At 41.6% G+C, this 17,724-nt stretch overlaps 1 protein-coding gene across 2 annotated transcripts in view; it reads right to left on the reverse strand.

The window, feature by feature from the left end:
- The window catches only part of man1b1a (mannosidase, alpha, class 1B, member 1a), a 37,955-nt gene extending 26,963 nt beyond the window's left edge, over positions 1 to 10,992 (reverse strand). For both annotated transcript variants that reach the window (XM_054757214.1, XM_054757212.1), the window contains exon 1: positions 10,732 to 10,992. The gene's annotated coding sequence lies outside the window, so the exon portion shown is untranslated. The remainder of the gene's footprint in view (positions 1 to 10,731) is intronic.
- Positions 10,993 to 17,724: the final 6,732 nt, after the last annotated feature.

A 17,724-nucleotide genomic window follows, 5' to 3' on the forward strand; every position in this document is an offset into this window, starting at 1 on the left:
GACTTGTGCATAACTTACAAATAACGTGTGTGAACGGGTGTCAACGATGGCATAACTTATTGCCCACGGATGCGGGACGTATGAATCATACGTTGACATACGTCGAAAAGTTTTATGCAGGCACAACATTTTTGGACGACTTAAGACGTATGCCGGCGTGCTGTTGACATATACAAAACTTACCCATAACTTATTCGACGTACGCCAGCGTATTTGGCCAAATTTTTCATACGTTGGCATAAGCTGGCTAAATCGTCAAAGTGTGACAGGGCCTTGAAGTGTTTAAACCCGACTTTACTCACCACCGACAGGGGCTTGTTCTTTTCTGGTATATCTCATAACCTTTTGACATACCGTGGCAGTTTCCCGTGTAATCCTGAATTGTATTTGCAATGTCGAATGATGTGCCACCACGGGAAATTTATGCATTTAGTTTTACACGCAGCTACAACATCTCATTACTCCTGTTCCTCTGTTCCTGCTACTTTGTTAGCACACTAGCTAACACTGCTGGACAGACGTGCTTGTTCTGTCCAATTTGGTACTAAACTGACCTCTGTGACTACATCACAGAGGATGACAATTCTTATGACAATTATGATGCTAAATGTTTGTGTCTTTGAAATCCCAGATACAAGATATGATGGTAATTATGATGACTTGTCACTTTATGCTTTTCCACTTTGATTCAAAGGTTATCAACCTAACCTGTAGTCCTGTAAATAGTTGACGTATGCAAATAAAACCCGAGGCACCTACTGCAGTCAAGTTGATAAACTCGCTTAGGTCCAAAAGAACTTGACAGTGCTGGGGTGGAGGCTTGTATCAAGTGCCATTATCGGACATTTGTGACGCAGGCCGATACAATCTGATGCTGTATTTTTTGGTGATATCAAATATCGGACATTTGAGACACAGGCCGATACAATCTGATGCTGTATTTTTTGGTGATATCAGCCTGATATCCGATATCGGATGGGGACATTGTCAAGTTGTTTTGGACTTAAGCCAGCCTGCACTTGAAAAGGATGAGAACATAGAAAATTTTATTTGATTTTTATCAATTCATCTCCATTAGATTTTCTGGAGTTTAAAAGGATAGTTCGGATTTTTTGACATGAAGTTGTATGACATCCCCATCAGTATTGTAGTCCAATTACAGAGACTTACCCCCCACTTGGTCTCCTAAGCCAGTTCTTAAGTAGAACGTAATTCTAATTAGTTGCTGGGGACAATTAAGTAAAAACTTTCGCTTCTCAAACCAATATGCGCTCAAAAGATTAATACATTTGCATCACAAAAATGCCTCCTCAAAATAAATAAATAAATAAGACCTCACAAAACGCTTGCCGTTATGTACACTCCTGATCGAAATCTTAAGACCGGTTGAAAAATTGTTAGAATTTGCATTTTGCACATTTGGATCCAAATGAGGTTTTAAGTAGAGCTACAATATGCAAAAACAAGAAGGGGGAGTGAGACAAAAAGCACTTAGAAAAAGTAATTTATTGAAAACAACAATTAAACTGAAATAGGCTGTTTATCAGCTTATCAAAAGTTTAAGACCACAGGCTATAAAAGCCAAAATCTGCTCAAAATTATAATTTTCTGTCAGGCATTCACACTGTCATGCCCTGCTGATAGATAAAGCTAAGAAGCTTTCTCTTTTTGAACGTGGTCGGATGGTGGAGCTGCATAAGCAAGGCCTTTCACAGCGTGCCATTGCTGCTGAGGTTGGGTGCAGTAAGACAGTCATTCTAAGTTTTTTTTAAAGATCCTGAGCATTATGGAGCAAAAAAAGTCAAATAGTAGACAACACCTGCACCACCTGAACCATGTGTCACTATGTATTCTTTACTTCTTATCTTGCTTGCTGCTGTAACAAGTGAATTTCCCTGCTGTGGGATTAATAAAGTACTATGCATACATACATAGACAGCAGAATTCATGGTTCCATTTATCACAGCAAGTCTTCCAGGAAGCAGCAAAACACCCCCAGATCATCACACTACCACCACCCTATTTTACTGTATTTGTACTTTATTTATCCCACAGCGGGAAAATTCAATACTGTTGGTATTGTATGCTTTTTCTGAAATGCAGCATTACGTTTACGCCAGATGTAATGGGACACACACCTTCCAAAAAGTTCAACTTTTGTCTCGTCAGACCACAGAGTATTTTCCCAAAGGTCTTGTGGATCATCAAGATGTTCTCTGGCAAAATTGAGACAACCCTTAATGTTCTTTTTGTTCAGCAGTGGTTTTCGTCTTGGAACTCTGCCACGCAGGCCGTTTTAGCCCATTGTTTTTCTTATGGTGTAGTCATGAACACTGACCTTAGATGAAGCAAGTGAGGCCTACAGTTCTTTGTTGTTGTGAGGTTAGGGTTGTGATGTTGTTGTGGGGTCTTTTTGTGACCTCTTGGTCAATGTGCTTTTGTAATTTTTGTAATTTCGGTACTTTACAGTTGCATGCGTAACTGGACAGACAGCTGTGTATAGCAGTCACCTGTCCGACGCGGCCAGCGGCCACCCATTTTGTCTCCCTTGGTCAATATCTGACTGCATATAGCGGCCAAATTACCAACTCAAGTAGAAGCTTCATGCACGAAAAAAGTTTGGTTTCTCAATCAATGAAGCCGTCGTGTGTAGACTTTAATTATGGAGTCCTAGCTCAGTCACAATCATTCACAAGATCCACACAAACTGTCAGTTGTTCCACATAAAAAAGCCGTCTTCTTTTGAGCTTGCTATTTCCTGGTCAAACATGTAACTTTAAGAGCATTTTGCACCAAAACATTACCGCAAATTAGGCTGGGAACAGGACGTGCTCCCAGCGACGCTACAAAAAAAAAAAAAACATACGCCAGCATGCATGCGGCAGCGGGAGCAAAACTGAGTTCGGTTGTACTTAATTGAAGTATTTTAGAATGTACTCATATTTTTCATCAATCCTCATCCACAAATCCATCAAAGTCTTCTGTATCCGACACAAAAAAAGCTGTCTTCTTTTCCGTTCGCTACTAGTCTGTTAACTTGTCAGTGCTAGACACCCCTGGTCTAACAGAACGTGCACATGTTAATCGTGCATCCAAAAAAAATAGTGCCGTTAAAGGAAACTTGAGTTAACTTTGATAGCCCTGTAGGAAACATTTATTATGAACAATTTAATTATCTCATCTGCCTATGTCACAGCCAGCAAGTGGTGGAAGGTGATGATGTAATGACAATGAAGTGGTGTCCCATTTCTTAGTGGCTTAGTGTCAGGGGTAAGGGAAGGGGTAACACGGGGGTTCAGCCTTATTTCAAATCTCAACTATTTAACAACAGATTCAACCGTTCAGACATCCCTACTTATGATCAATAACATTCGTGTTTTATTGCCCATTTGTCTGAAAAAACAAAACTAAAGCACGGACTGAAACATCACATTGTCTTCCTACTTGTGGAAAAAAGCTTGTCATCAATCACATCAATGGAAAGTCTGTTTGCAGGAGGAGAGGGTAAGCCAACACTGCCTTCAAGTGGTCAACTGACGCAAAGGCGAGTGTCATTGCTTTGAAATTCTTACACAGACCCCAACACTTGGACAAAAACATTGTTTGGAATGCTCTTCTCAAGAAGCAGTGAGTTGCTGTGGGCCCCTCAACTATTCATGTTGCTTCTGCTGTACAACATGATGCACCGGAACAAAACTGTTTTGCACGTCATGCCAGTCTGACCACATGTCAATCCAGCTATATTTATATTTCAGTGAGGAGCTGACAGCTAAAGGAAATGATTATCAGGGCCCCGACACCCAACAACAGAGGCGCACTTGAAGTCGCTTTGTTTCGTTGAAGATATAAACAAGGATGGTCTGAAATGATGTCTCTGTCTGGCAGCCTCATTCAGAGGGGAGCGGCGTGGCCAACTGCTTCCTCTTATAGCCTTTAATAAACAGAACTTTTATAGCCTCTAGAAAACATAACTAAACTTAAACAATAAATAGATCATTTATTACCTGACTGACTTTTAACACCTTTTACACAATTGAAATATTTTTAACCCTCTCACAATCTGAATGGATATCATTCATAACCAATTATAAACCGGACTGAGCTATTGATAATTCTAGGCTTTGATTGATTGGCTACCGATCAGAAAAAACGTGATTGGCATATGCCTTTTAAAGCCGATCACAAAAAGCAATCGGCGTGCGGTGACAACCCCTACATGTGTGCTACGTAGCGTTGCCAACACACGTATTGAGCCAACAAGGGACACACTTTGTCCCGTATTGTCGCGATAATCAAAACCAGTCTGTAAAACCTTAATGGCTTCAGTTTGATAGCTTGACATAGGCTACGCCAATACGTGGCAGCGTGTTTGATCACTTCCTTATCAAACCTATTGCCGTTCGACTTTTCTGCGTCTTCATTTACACACTTGGCCTAGCTGTCACCGGCGGCAAGCTAGCTAGCTAGACCTGTCCGCCTAGCTTCTCTGGTCTTCAGACTCCAAATGTGACTTTTTAGTTTTACAACAAGCAATGTGGTTCGTTTGGAAATCGTTTTTGTCCCACGGGGAAGTGGATATCATGTTCATGGGGTACGTACAAAATTCTTCGTGTCACTAAACAATTTTGCTCTCTTGTTGTCATGATACTAATTATTACCTGTCCTCAAAACACTACTTGTGTGCGGTTGTTTAATGAACATAAACACATAGTGTGTCCAGCCTTACTATCCCAGGGGTGTCCTATCCCGAGTAGCTCACCACACGGTAAAAGAATATTTGCTTCAACTCAGTAGTTTATTATAACTCTTCAATTGAGACTTTATGCATTTATATAATGATAAATGACCACAAAATAGCACATAAAAGACGATGGCCACACTGTTGAGTGGAGATGTGCCTGGTAAATAAACTAGTGTACAGTTTAAATGCTGCCAGTCATAAATCAAACACACTCTTATTAGTGATGACAGTGGGAGACCCCTGCAACCTGGACACTGAATTTACTCTGTTTTACGTTAAGCAGGACAGATGTCTATTTGAGATATTCATTTGTATTTTATTCTGTTAACTTTGTTTTCTTGACCTAAAGAAATTATTATTTAACACTTTATTTCCCATGTATTCATATTACTCTGTCAATTAGTACAAAAATCATTTTCACACAACTAAAAAATAACAACAATATATAGCATAGAAGTTGCCATGTACACTAATAATAACAAACGAAATACATTTAATATTGCTCAAAAGGGAGTGTGAAGAAGAAAATGTTTTTAATCCCACCCCATATCACATGTGTACAACAATAACATATTAATTTTACTTCCTTAATGATATTATAACATCTGTTTAGAATCCGAATACTGTAAATAACCAAAGGAAAATTGATTAGAAAAAGTGATGTACAGTATATTGCACATAATAACCATCTTACTGATACAGTAGTTCTATAGTCCAAGTTGATCAAAAGTTCAAATCATTAAATAATTCATGGAAAAGTTCAGACATTCATCCAAAAAGAACTCTGGTTAGCGCCTTCATTTTAACTGTGCAAACTTTTATGACGCTGCCTCTAAAAATCATCAGAATCTAGAATTGTTATGAACTGGAATCGGGACAAGGAATCGTTCAAATGAAAACATTGCCCAACACTACATGTACGTCCTTTGCAGTCGACGTCAACAACAACAAAAAAGGTGTGTCCAATCTTTTCTCACTTTCTGCTCCTTCTCCAAACTCCCTTTCTCCTTATTTAGGTATTTTGCCCGTTTTTCAGGGTCTACATGACGCCATGCCCTGTAACACCTTTTCTTCTGCAAATAGCGTACCATTCTCTGACATACAGCTGTCCTCAAAATTATTCATACTCTTGTTAATATTTAAGATTTTTTATTTTTGTGATGAAATGAATGCATTTTGTCAAGTTTGTTTATGATTCATATGTGACCAACAAGTGAAAAAATAATAACTAGGGGTGTGACGATTCATTCACTACATCGATGCATCGATTTATATTCCTACGATTCAACTACATCGATGTGTGTTTAGCAAGTTTCCATTCTAGACGGCATATATCGATCTAACATCCTTTAAAAAGTTTATCAATCGATTGAATCAATACTAGGAAATAAAGCATTGGATTTAAACAAGGCAGGCTTTAAATGGATGTGTGTGTTTTTAAGCACTTAATGTTAAAGTAAGTGCCTGTATCCAGGTATTTATTTTACACGGTGGTTACATTTTTGGCTAAAACGTTACTGAACGTTACTTGCTTTAGTAGTCAATAGCATAACCTTTGTTGTTTATGAGTGCTTCGAGACGATTCTGGTACGTGGCCACAAGCCTCTTGCATGTCTCCTGTGGGATTTTCTCCATTCTTCCTTGGTGAAAGCCTCAAGCTGGCTCAGGCTGGTCGGTTTCCTAGCCATCACCCCGGCCTTCAAGTCTCGCCACAAGTTCTCGATTGGATTCAGGTCAGGACCTTCATGTTTTCATCAAGGATCATGATGTAATCCTCCTTTCTCATGGTTCCTTGGACCCTGACGAGGTTCCCTCTGCCGCGGGAAGAGAAGCATCTCCATAGCATTATTTTTCCACCACCATGCTTGACAGTGGGCACTGTGTTATTCGGATTGTATGCTTCCCCTTTCTTCCTTCAGACGCATTTAACATCCATATGCCCAAATAACTTCAACTGCATCTCATCAGACCACAGGACAGTTGACCAAAAGCTGGGATCTTGCTTCAGATGACCTCTAACGAAGGCCAGGCGAGCCTCCAGATGTTTCTTCTTGAGCAGCGGCATCTTCCGAGGCCTACGTCCACGGAGACCTCCCGTGTACAGGACTCGCTCGATGGTGGACCGTGACACCTTCGTCCCTGCCTGACTATTGACTATTAAACTATTGACTATTATTGACTATTAAACAGACATTTAATGCAGTAAACCTAAGGTATGAATAAGAATGAAGAATTTTTTAAATTGTGTATTGTTATTCTTTCACTTGTTAGTCACATATAAATGATAAACAAACTTGACAAAATGCATTCATTTCATCACAAAAATAAAAAATCTAATGTTGACACGGGTATGAATCATTTTGAGGACAACTGTACATGCGTGTTTTAATCAGTCCTTTTAAAGGAAGTATACGAACCTAATGTATAATCTCCTTCTAAGGCCCACCATGCTGTTACTGCACAACATGATAACAGGATGGACATTTTAGGCTGAAGTTAGCCTTTACTGCTCATGGGATGGGTAACATGCTGGTTGGTACCCGGTGACCTCACAGGAAGCCTTACAACTGATTGTCAAATTGAACAAGAAAAGAGCATAACTGACCCTGTTCGTGTACAACATTCTCTCCGAATATATTTAGTTAATTACTGAAGATCGGGTGACTGTAGAAAAGTTGACAAATAAGGTTACACAACAATAACAAAAAAGTAGAAATTGTTTGAATGGCATTACTTATATTTCTAACTTTGCCAGTTTGCAAAAACAGTATATCAATTATTCTTAATTCATCTTTTTTTTAATACAGTAGTACCTCGCATAACGTAAACCTCCTTTTACGTAAATTCCACTGAACGTAAAGAATTTATGGAAATTTTTCACATTGTATTACGTAAGGAATTCCATATAACGTAAAGCGTCAAGTCCGTGCAAGCGACAGAGAGACTAACAGAGTATACTTGGTGACGCCTTCTGGATTCACGCTCTCATTGGCTGATTATCGGGGCACCGCCCAAGCTCTCATCTCATCGGCTGATGATCCGGGCACCGCCTACGTTCTTATCTCATTGGCTGACTTATCCAGTGCGTCCCTGTTTGTGTGTGAGCTCCCTTCCTCATCGTAGTCGCCCTTAAACTAGTTTGCACGCATTGAAATCTCTTCTTAATTTGTTTACTTTTATTTGTGTTAAAATCACCGGAGTCATGAGCCCTAAACCAAGTGTAAGTGACAAGAAAAAAGGGAAAAGTTGTCGATCGAAACGAAACAGGAAGTTATGCAGAAATTCTGACGCTTCATGCTCTCATTGGCTGATTATCGGAGCACCGCCTACGCTCTCATCTCATTGGCTGACTAATCCAGCGCGTCGGTGTGTGGTATGAGAGACATGCTGCTCTGTTCCTCATCGTAGTCGCCCTTAAATTAGTTTGCACGCATTGAAATCTCTTCTTAATTTGTTTACTTTTATTTGTGTTAAAATCACCGGAGTCATGGGCCCTAGACCAAGTGTAAGTGACAAGAAAAAAAGGGAAAAGATCGAAACAAAGCAGGAAATGATCTAGAAGCATGATGGTGGTATGAAATTAAGTGATGTTGCTAGACTGTACGGCCGTTCCCCATCGACCATTATACCTTATTTACCTTATTTTATATTGGAATGTTACTCGACTATGTTTATGCTGTTTTCTTATATTTTCCCACCATATTTGGGGGACTTTTAATATTTTGAAGGCCCAAAGGTGTGAGTTTGGGAAGATCTTGGAACGGATTAGGCTATTTACATGTATTCTACGCTTCGTATAACATAAAATCCCTATAACATAAAGGTTCTTGGAACGGATTATTTACGCTGTAGGGGCGTCTACTGTATTATGTTTTTTCGTACAAGTACGGGACTTTTTGAATGTGATTGTTCAAATTTAAATAGCAAACTAATGTACATCATGTAATATCACGGGGACGCAAGTTGTAGGAATGACCCATATACCTATAATTGGATGGAATCACAGGAGTGCCAAAATTAAAAGGCAATACGTGTGGAAATACAATGACAATCAATAATACAAAAATATACAAATGTGGAAATACAAAGAGAATCAATAATTTAAAAAAGTATACAAATGTAGTCATATTTTTTGACTATTTTGTCTTAGTTTTTTCTGTATTGTCTTTGTCTTTTCCACTTGCGTTTTGTCATTGCATTTGGTAATACCATGCAAATGCAGAAGAATGACCCGCCCACGGTCATTCTGCCAGGATGATGACTACTCCATACGTGATTACACGATTCCTGCTTGCAGGGGCTATGTAGCTAAGGAAACTCGGGAGCCCGGAAATAATGTCACGGACAGAAAGTAGACGCAAATACAACCCCTGGCAAAAATGATGGAATCACCAGTCTTGGAGGATGTTCATTCAGTTGTTTAAATTTGTAGAAAAAAAGCAGATCACAGACATGACACAAAACTAAAGTCATTTCAAATGGCAACTTTCTGGCTTTAAGAAACACTTAAAGAAATCAAGAAAAAAAGATGTGGTAGTCAGTAACAGTTACTCTTTTAGACCAATCAGAGGGAAAAAATTATGGAATCACTCAATTCTGAGGAAAAAATTATGGAATCATGAAAAAAACAACAACAAAAGAATACTTCAAACACACCACTAGTACTTTGTTGCACCACCTCTGGCTTTTATAACAGCTCGCAGTCTCAGAGGCATGGACTTAATGAGTGACAAACAGTACTCTTCATCAATCTGTCTCCAACTTTCTCTGATTGCTTTTGCCAATTTTTTTTTACAAAAAGTTTGATTATCAAACTTCTTAAAGAAGGTAAATCATCACGCAATGTTGCAAAAGATGTTGGTTGTTCACAGTCAGCTGTGTCTAAAATCTGGACCAAGTACAAACAACATGGAAAGGTTGTTAAAGGCAAGCATACTGGTAGACCAAAGAAGACATCAAAGCGTCAAGACAGAAAACTTAAAGCAATATGTCTTGAAAACAGAAAATGCACAGCAAAACAAATGAGGAACAAATGGGAGGAAGTGCCTTTACCTGACATGCAGCCCCATATCATCAATGACTTTCATCTTTTTTTCTTGATTTCTTTAAGTGTTTCTTAAAGCCAGAAAGTTGCCATTTGAAATGACTTTAGTTTTGTGTCATGTCTGTGATCTGCTTTTTTTCTACAAATTTAAACAACTGAATGAACATCCTCCAAGACTGGTGATTCCATCATTTTTGCCAGGGGTTGTACATGTTTGTCAAAAGTAAACGGGGAAATTTAAATATGGTGGACGTGGACGAATTGAGAAGAGGTGTTCAACGAGAATTATGAGCAATTGCTCGGTTGGTGGAAAATGTCATGGAAGGTTTTGATTTAAAAAAGTCTTTAAGGGCTATATCTGCTTTGGTGAATGCAGATATGGATGAAGCTGTGTGGCGCAATCTTTAAGAGGTAAATGCCTTATTTTTATCTGATTTAAATTTCCCCCGTTTACGTTTGAATGACCCATTCTTCCGCATTTTCATGGTATTATCAAATGCAATGACAAAGTGCAATGACAAAACGCAAGTTGTATATATTTTTTAAATTATTGATTGTCTTTGTATTTACACATTTGTATATTTTTGTATTATTGATTGTCTTTGTATTTCTGCACGTATTCCCTTTTAACTTTGGCACTCCTGTGATTCCATATAATTGCAGTGCAGTGTATCGTGAGCCATCGTTTCGTGAGGCAGTCCCAGCCCTGCTCCATGACAGTGTTTACTCCATTATTCACCATTTTGTGAACATGTAACTAACTCCAATAATAACACTTCAATCCGAAGCTCTTCAAAATATGCCGATGCTAGTGATAGTGATGTATCACAGTGATGTAGATACTATGTGTTTTCTCCACCGCCCACACATATTCGCAAAAACGCCAAGCACAAACAACACCTTAGAAGTCAGATAAAAGTCGAAAGTGCAGGTGCCTCCTCCTCACCTTTACGTCTGGTTCAGTCCTCACATCAATGTTGTTCTCCACACAGCTAACCAGCTCTTAGCTTGCTAGCTAGCGAGCCAGGAGCGTCTTGAACGTAGTAGACGGGGTCTCAATGAACGAACATGACCAACGCAGCACATCCACTATTTTAAGGTGAAACGTACACCTTATTTAAAAATAATAGAGCGCTTTGGAGAAATACAACACAAAAGCGCTATAGAACAGTCAGGAGGAGACGTCACGCGTCATGTGACATGTCACGTGTACATTTTCTTCTTCGAACAGACAGGCGGGGTTGTGTATGTGAGCTTTGCTGCCTCCGGGTGGGCGATACTGCTAATTTTGGTATCAACACAATATGCAAAGATAACATGCCGATAATGATCCTGATTCCCTTTACTAGATTTTTTTTCTCAACTCATTCTCCTTAAATTTGTATGGAAACCCGTTTCCTCCACTGAAAGAAAAAAAATACTTTTATGTATTATTACTTTTTATCTTGTAATTGCTCATAATTATGGCTTTTTATCTCATAATTTCGACTTTTTAGCTCATAATTATTAATAATTAAATGAGGTTTCATAAATTTGCTGATCATTGTTCTAATCTGAAGTATATATATACAACCTGTCTTAGCGGCCACCTGTATAGAACGGCCACCTGCTTATGGCGGCAACTGAAAAATCCTCTGCAGAAAATGTACAGGTTATAGACCCTGTGTATAGCGGTCACCTGTATAACGCGGCTAGCGGCCACCCATTTTGTATCCCTTGGTCAATATCTGACTGCATATAGCGGCCAAAATGCCGACTCAAGCAGAAGCTTCATGCATGAAAAAGTTTTGTTTTTTAAGCAATGAAGCCGTCGTGTGTAGACTTTAATTACTGAGTCCTAGTTCGACATAAAAAAGCCGTCTTCTTACTTTGCAATGCCGCCCTGAAAAGATTCAATGATGGCCAAAACGGTAAACTTCCCACTTTGCAATGCCGTGTATAGATTCTAAAATAGCCAAAACACCTGAATAAAACATCTAAAATATCACTTAATTGCCGACTAATTAGAGACCAAAAGCCCATTCAATAAGAAAGGAGCGATGGTATTGTTAGTTTACGACGATCTTCGCACCTCCCCCGCACTCAATTGTTCACGCATACACCCATTCATGACTGCTTCACGCGTATCCTGTACATACAGTATATCCTCGGGCTCGTTCACTCAAATTTTTATTTCGTGATTTTAAAATCGTGTTTTAAAAAAAATCAAAGGTGGAAATTTGTGACGTTCTGCAGGACAGGAGCGAGCGTCCCCTGTCCTGCGCTCTTATTTGGCGGGCTGTGCCTTCTCCGGGGAGGAAGAGGCAGCCGCTTCATGCCTGGTGGCCGCGCAGCTGCGGTCAATTAACATTTGTGGCGGATAAAAGGCCAGCGCCGTCAAATGTGCGGTGTTATTGATATTACTAGTTTCCTCACCGGAGCTGTTACCTAGATTTACCTACCTGTTCATGTGTCAACAGAGCGTTTTCCCCTATGTCTCTTGGTTTTGCTCCAGTCTTTTTGTGAATACATGTTAATATGTGTGCGCACAAATTCAAAATGGCCGCCAACCTGTCTATCGCGGCCACCTGTCTATAGCGGCCACTTTTCCCGTTTCCCTTCAGTGGCCGCTATAGACAGGTTTGACTGGATATACAGTAAGTGTATGTGCAATTTTATATATAAAACTATTATTACATCATTGAGCAAAATAATGACATTCAGGGATGGACTGGGACAAAAATTTGGCCCTGGACTTGCCCAATTGAGATATATACAAACACACAAGTCCTTAATAACACCACTATACTAAACAATATCCCTCTACTGTATATTCTGGAGCTGTGAATACATGAACAAGAGTGAAATCATTTATGTGTGGGCTCCCTGGGCTGCTGGGGTCTTTGGTGAGATCATGTCCACAGGAGGTCACCAATCCGGGCATGAATTGTTCTGAACAAGATTACATGCAAAAAAAAAAAAGTCTGCATTCAATCAGAACTTTGACTAGTTGACTAAAGTATGGAAAACAATAATATAACCATCTGAATTGATTTTCAAGATTCAAGATTCAAGAGTTTTATTGTCATATGCACAGTAAAACAGGTGGTTCTGCTATGCAATGAAATTCTTGTTCTGTTCATTCTCCCAGAAAAAGAAAGAAAGAAATACACACGAAAAAGAATAAGAACATCAGAAACATAAATGGCAATAAATTAAGCAACAACAACAGAAGAGACATTAATACAAATAAATAAATCAATAAATCAATAAAGTGCTATGAGTGTGTGTGTGTGAGTGCTTCGTTGAGAAGCCTGATGGCCTGTGGGTAAAACTGTTTGCCAGCCTTGTGGTCCTGGACTTCAACTCCTGTAGCGTCTGCCTGACGGTAGGAGTGAGTCACCTCTCTTCTGTATGATGTTTCAACAGTGATCAGTCCGCTGACTGTCGTGTCATCCGCAAATTTAATGATGCTGGTGTTGTTCTGGGAGGCCACGCAATCGTAGGTGAAGAGCGTGTAGAGGAGTGGACTCAGCACACACCCCTGTGGGGTCCCAGTGCTCACAATTCTTGAGCTGGATGTGCGATTGTGGACTCTGACTGACTGGGGCCTGCCTGTGAGAAAGTTAAACACCCAGTTACAGAGGGAGGGTGACAGGCCAAGTGTGAGGAGCTTGTTTGTGAGTTTGTGGGGGCTGACTGTATTAAATGCAGAGCTGTAATCAATAAATAACATTCTGACGTATGTGTCCTGGCCCTGTAGGTGCAAAAGGGCTGTGTGGATGGCAGTGTTGACTGCATCATCCATGGACCGGTTCTGGCGATATGCAAACTGTAGAGGATCCACAGTGGCCGGGATGCTCTTTTTGATGTGGGTCATGACTATTCTTTCAAAGCACTTCATAACAATAGGAGTGAGTGCTATAGGGCGATAGTCATTCAAGCAGGTCACGTTGCTCTTCTTGGGTACGGGCAATCTTATTGTAACAGTAGTGTTTTCGTCATTGCAACTCAAGGACCATAAACACTGACTGAAAAATATAGAAAGCATAGATATTGTTTAAATTGTTACGTCAGTGTATTTCATGATGCCAAATTTGGACTGTGGGCACTGAAATAGGAGCATGTTGACACTGTTAAACACTTGAACGTGCATGTTCAATTGCAACATGTCACTTGCAAGCTTGCTGATGTGCAATGCTGCATCCTTTGATGAATGCATCACTTAAGTGCTTCATAAAAGCAACTCATCAATGAATCAGCAAACTCATCAATGAATCAGTATAGTATGCTTATTGTTTTCCTCTACTTTAGATGACTAGATTTAGTGATAACATACACACCATGTTTGCTATGTATTATGTCAAGTCAAGTACATAGACAGTTACTGTATAAGCCATTAAGCGTTCTGAACCATTTACTGGGGCAGCTCAGTTTTCCCCACCAAACACACGAATGCACACAGATTCATATTGTAATATCTGTGACTTGTGTGCCTGGGCCTTTAAAGGGCGGGGCTTGGGAAGTGACGGTGCGACGTCAGGAGCAAGAGAGTTTGGCTGAGTGCTATATCAGAAAAGAGGTTATTTCTATTTCATAACACAAACAAAAAAAATCAGCAAAACGAGAGCATAGTGAATCGTATGAAAGTAAGAAAAAAAAAAGTAAAGGATCATGACCATGGATTTTAGTGGAAAAAAGGGATGGGATATGCAGTTAAAATGAAAATCTCTTTCTAGAGGAGTAAAACTATCATTGCTATCGGGGAGTGCTGAGCCAGGGTGCACAGTAGAATTTTGTCCCAAAGGCAATGAGAAAGTAAAAAAAAGAAAAAGTACATTTAATATAGCCAAAAGATAGAGAGTAACGTATCAAATCGTTTTTAAGGGACGAAGGTTGCGTTACTTGAAGGAATGGGAGAATCTCCCCGCTTTTTAATGTAAAATATGGATGTTCTGCGAGCCTCTTCATCTGCTTTGTACACTATGTACGCTGTGCCAATGTAGTCTGCTACGTACGAGATGTGAGTGGTAAGATGGCGTCTCTTTGGCTTCAGCGGCTTGCACGGGCGGGTGTGACGTATGAGCTGTCCAGATATATAATACAGATCAGTGGGGTTGTGTCCTACAGAAGCCCTTGTGTGAATGTGAATTGCTGCAGTGTTCTCCGCTGTTAATAAAGCGATTGAAGGGCATCGGCGACGTGAGTCTCTCCTTCGCCACAACCAGGGGCATTACATTGGTGTCAGAAGTTTCGGTTTCAACCCCGCTGCACGAGCGCTGTTGTGGGGGGAGCAAGCCTAGTGAGATCGGCGCTCGACTGACGGTGAAGCAGGGACCTGACCACTGTGTGACTGAAATGCCTGGTGAGTTCGGCGCTCGATCGACGTTGAAGGAGGAAGGGCGTGAGGAAGGGCGTGACCGACGCACACGCCCCATGACCTGCTGGGTGTGTGGTCAGAACCCAGGTCACCTGCTGCGCCGCTGCCCCAAGTTGAAAGACGTTTGGGGAAACAGGAGGGGGCCCGTGTAGCCCGGATGGCACGGGCCCTTCATATTACTTGAAGGGATTTTCCTGCATCCCTTCATGAGGATGCAGGAAGGGATCCTCGTTAATTGATGAGCTTGAGTTGCAAGCTCAAGCTCATCAATTCACGAGTTGTAACTCAAGAGCTGCCTAGCTTGCCTAACTCAAGGGCTTAGCTTCATATTACTGGAGGTTCGTGAAGGGATTTTCCTGCATCGATGCGCCCTTGTACCGCCTCCTCCAGAACGACCAGCCCTTCGCATGGACGCCAGACTGTGAGGAGACGTTTTCCAACCTCAAGAGGTCCCTCACGAACGCTCCTGTCCTCACCGCTCCAGACCCAGCTTTGCCCTTTGTGCTGGACACTGAAACTAGCAATGTCGGCATGGGGGCTGTGTTATCACAGGTGGGGCCAGAAGGTGAACAGGTGGTCACCTACTTCAGCCGAACATTCAATAAAAGCGGCACTACTGCGTGACCAGACGTTAACTGTTGGCTATTGTGTTGGCTGCACGGCGCTTTAAGTACTACCTCTGTGGCGTCCCCTTCACCATCAGAACTGATCATGCAGCACTCCAGTGGTTGATGACCTTCCGAGAACCAGAATGCCAGGTGGCGCGATGGTTGGAGGAACTGCAATCCTTCCACTTCAGTGTGATCCATAGAGCAGGTGCTCAGCATGCTAACGCTGACGGCCTTTCCCGGCGGCCGTGTGCTGTGAACAGCTGCAACTACTGCGACCGGCGAGACGCCAGAGAAAAGGAGCTGTGCGGTGATGAGACAGCTGGTAGGCGGTCATGCTGCACGCTCGAGGCAGTGGATGCTGCAGAGTGGGCGGTCAAGCAGGAAGAGGACGCCGATCTCAAACCAGTGCGACAGTGGGTCCAGAGTGGCAGGAGGCCACCGTGGGAGAGCGTGATGGGACTGTCGGTGGGCACCAAGGGCCTGTGGAGCAAATTTGCAGTGCTGCGCATCAAAGATGGCGTGTTGCAGCATGCTGGGATGGAGCCAGCCACTGGGGAAGAGAGGTGGCAGGTGGTGGTGCCTGTAGCCCTCAGGGAGGCGGTGCATGTCACAGGGGCACCGGGTCAGGCCATTTCGGGAGCACAAAGACCCTTAGGCGGCTGCGCCTGAATCAAGATCCAAAGGTTTGGGGAAAGACGAACAGAATGAACAGAACCCAAGCTGCTTGAGGTCAGTGTGAAATATCCAGTCCGTCATGATTTGGGGTGCAATGTCCGGTGCAGGTGTTGGTAAACTCTGCTTTCTTAAATCCAAGTTAACGGCAACAGTCTACCAGAATCTTTTCGTGGACTTCATGATTCCTGCTGAGGATCTGTATGGAGATGCAGATTTCATCTTCCAGCAGGACCTGGCCCCTGCCCATACCGCCAAAAGCACCAAAACCTGCTTTGATGCCCATGACACCACAGTGCTTGACTGGCGGGGCAACTCATCGGATCTAAACCCCATTGAGAATTTATGGGGTATTCTCAAAAGGAATATGAGGGGCACCAGACCCAAAAACAAAGAAGAGCTGACAGCAAGCATCAAGGAAATCTGGGCTTCCATAACTCCCAGGCAATGCCACAGGCTGATTGCTTCAATGCAACGGTACTTGGAAACATTTACCGTATTTTCACAAACATAAGGCGCACCCTATTAAAAGGCGCAGTCTCAGTTACAGGTGCTATTTCTGTATTTAACACATACAGTATATAAGGCGCACTGTATTATTGGGTGCAGGTATGGTCAAACATACGGGCGCTCAAGAGTCAGTGAGGAAGCGATAGTGCTTTATTTCCTTGGGCAGATTAAGAACAGAACTCTCTTACAGTTTATCAAACCCACTGGAAATTGCGGAAGGTCATCCATCACTCAACACAACAGTCTCAGTCATGGTGCACAAAAACATCACACAGCAACGCAGCAGATAAACACAAAGAGACAAGACACTACCGCTATTTGTGGAGAACAATAACTAACAACTATGTAGCTCAAACATGTAACTTTAAAAGCATTTGCACCAAAACAGTACCGCAATGCACGCTGGGGAACAGAAAGTGCTCCCAGCCAACGCTACAATACGCTAGTCTGCATGCATGCACGCTGAAACATACGCTAGCATGCATGCTAGCGTATGTTTTTAACTGAAACTGAGTTCGGTTGTACTTTATTGAAGTATTTAACAATGTACTCACGTTATTTTTGATCAATCCTGATCCACAAATCCATCAAAGTCCTCATCTTCTGTATCCGAAATGAACAACAGGGAAAGTTCTCCATCAAAAACGCCAGGTTCCCTCTCGCCATTGTCAGTCTCGTTGCAATGCGGCTCCTCACAAATGATGCCGGCTTTTATGAAAGCTCGAACAACAGTGCAAGCAGACACGTTAGCCCAAGCATCCACAATCCATTCACAAATTGCGGCGTA

Source organism: Dunckerocampus dactyliophorus, chromosome 17 (genome assembly GCF_027744805.1).
Source record: "Dunckerocampus dactyliophorus isolate RoL2022-P2 chromosome 17, RoL_Ddac_1.1, whole genome shotgun sequence".
Classification (NCBI taxonomy): domain Eukaryota; kingdom Metazoa; phylum Chordata; class Actinopteri; order Syngnathiformes; family Syngnathidae; genus Dunckerocampus; species Dunckerocampus dactyliophorus.